The sequence below is a fragment of the Salvia splendens genome, unplaced genomic scaffold (assembly GCF_004379255.2).
Source record: "Salvia splendens isolate huo1 unplaced genomic scaffold, SspV2 ctg1032, whole genome shotgun sequence".
Lineage (NCBI taxonomy): Eukaryota > Viridiplantae > Streptophyta > Magnoliopsida > Lamiales > Lamiaceae > Salvia > Salvia splendens.
The window spans coordinates 9,004-11,961 of NW_024598573.1; positions in this window are offsets into that span (position 1 = coordinate 9,004).

Here is a 2,958-nt window from a genome sequence, read left to right on the forward strand (position 1 = left end):
AGCAGCCAAAGAAGAATAAAAAGCAGAGTGGTGCGAACTGCGCTCCTCAGGATCCGAAAAGGCAGCCGGATCCCGAAGACGATGACGAGCCGCAATATGATGGAGTAATCCAGACTATTGACGCGCTCCCTGCCGGGAAGACCAAGTCGTCCCTAAAGTCAGAACGCAGAGGCTCCAATCGAGAGGAGCCAACGCATAAAAGGCTGAAGCAGGACGAAGTGATTACGTTCTCGGCTGCTGATCCCTTCCCGGCCATCTCTCCTCACCAAGACGCCATTGTCATCCAAGCCGGAGTGGCAAACAAACTGATCCACAGGGTGTTTGTGGATACAGGAGCGTCAGTCAGCATTCTTTTTAAAGAGTGCTTCGACAAACTAGAAGTGGACCCAGCTCGGCTCAGTCCGGCTCCGCTTCCCCTGAAGAGCTTCACCCAGGAGGACACCCGCCCTGAAGGTATTATCAGCCTTCCGATCACGGTGGGGAAAGCGCCTACTAGCTCCAGTACGATGATTGAGTTTTTCGTGGTGAAAGCTCGGTCCCCGTACAACGTCATCCTGGGAAGAGACTGGCTCAACACAGTTCGGGCCGTTTGCTCCACCTATCACCTCACCATCAAGATCCCTACTAAAGGAGGGATAGCGGTCATCCGAGGTGACCAAAAGAGAGCAAAGGAATGTCTGCAAATTGCGCTTAGAAGTGCCGAGCAGTCAGATCGGCACCACCAAGCATAGCAATCACAGCAGCCGGAGTCAGAGGCGATGACCGAAGTCATACCGGAGCCGAACTCGATGACAGTTCAGCTGTACGAAGACGATCCATCCAGAACGGTTAAGATCGGCTTCGCGGGAACGCCCCTACTTCGGGAAAAAACCATCCAGCTCCTCAAGGAGTATAAAGACGTCTTTGCATGGTCTCCGTTGGACATGACCGGAGTGCCCCCCGAGGTAATCACTCATCGGTTAAATATTGATCCTTCAGTCCGGCCGATAAAACAGAAGCAAAGACTCTTTGCGGCAGAACGAAGTCAAGTCATCCATGACGAAGTCCGTCAATTATTGAAGGCGGATGTGTTATTCGAAGTGAAGTATCCTTCGTGGGTGGCCAATCCTGTCATGATCAAGAAAAAGGAAGGAGGATGGCGGATGTGCATAGATTTCACCGATCTAAATAAGCACTGTCCCAAAGATTGCTATCCCCTTCCGAACATAGATAAAAAAGTAGAAGCTTTGATAGGCTTTGAAATTTTTTGTTTTCTTGATCTGTACAAAGGATACCATCAAGTTTTAATGGATGAGATTGACGCTTCAAAAACGGCCTTCATTACTGATTTCGGCATTTTCGCTTATAAAAAGATGCCATTCGGTTTAAAGAATGCCGGAGCCACTTATCAAAGGATGGTAGACAAGCTTTTTCGGCACCTGATTGGAAAGGAGGTCGAAGTGTATGTTGACGATATAGTCGTCAAAAGCAAAAGCACTTCGGAGTACGAGCACAACCTCAAGTCCACTCTCAACGTGCTCAAGAAAGCCAACCTCAAACTTAATCCCCAAAAGTGTACCTTTTTGGTAGATTCGGGAAAGTTTCTGGGTTGTTGGGTTTCAAAGGACGGACTCAAGGCAAACCCCTCAAAAGTTCAAATCGTTCAGAACATGGCAATGCCGAAGTCCATACATGACGTGCAAAGGCTAACCGGATGTCTAGCCGCACTGAATCGATTCTTTTCCCAAGCAGCCGAAAAGCAACTGCCGTTCTTCAAGGTGTTGAAAAAGGCACCAAAATTCGAGTGGGGAGCCGAGCAGAAAAAGGCCTTTGACGAGCTCAAAAGTTATCTAGCCGAGCTTCCTATTCTCTCTGCTCCAACCGAAGCCGAAGTAATATTCTTATACTTAGCGGCATCGGATCAAACCATCAGCGCGGTGCTTGTACGAGAAGAAGGCCTAAAGCAGCTTCCCATCTATTTTACAAGCCGAGCATTAAGAGGTCCAGAAACCAGGTATCAACCACTGGAAAAGATTGCTCTGGCATTAGTAAATGCAGCAAGGAGACTGCGGCCATACTTCTATGCTCACAAGGTATGCGTCTTAACTGATCTGCCACTTCGGCAAGTGTTGACCAAACCAGAAGCATCAGGCAGAATCGCCAAGTGGGCTATAGAGTTGGGAGAGCACACAATTGAATATCTACCTCGGAAAGCCATCAAGGGACAAGCCTTGGCAGATTTTCTTGCGGAAGCAAAGTTCGATCAAGCAATTCCTGTTATTGCCGAACAGAAGAATTCTGCCAATGCCGAACTAGCACAGCCCTTGGAATCCGAAGTAGAGCCGCCGGACTGCTGGAGCGGATTCGTAGATGGAGCTTCAAACAAGATGGGAAGTGGAGCTGGTATTCTACTTGTCGCTCCCGACGGACACGAGGTAACCTACTCACTTCGGTTCCTATTCCCCACTACTAATAATGAAGCCGAGTACGAAGCCCTCCTGGCCGGACTCCAGTTAGCGCAAAGTCTGCTCGTCAAATCTCTCAAAGTCCATTGTGATTCACAAGTCATAGTAAATCACATGTTGGGTGCAAGTGAAGCTCGTGACGAGAGAATGAAGAAGTATTTGGACAAAGCGCGAAGCATCAGCCGAAGTTTCTCCTATTTTCGGATAATCCGCATTCCTAGAGCGGAAAATAGCCGAGCAGATACCTTAAGTAAGTTGGCCTCAGATCCGAGCTCAAAGGTAGAAGAATTAATGCATCGAAGCATTGATGAAGCCGAGGTACATTCAGTATCCAGCTCGCCGAACTGGATGACGCCGATCTCGCAGTATCTGGATCAAGGACAATTGCCCGAGGATAAGAGAGAAGCTCGGAAGATCACGTGCCGAGCACTTCGGTACGAACTTCATGAAGGAGTCCTCTTTAGAAAGTCTTACCTCCAGCCGTTATTGCGGTGCGTAGGACCAGAAGAGACGG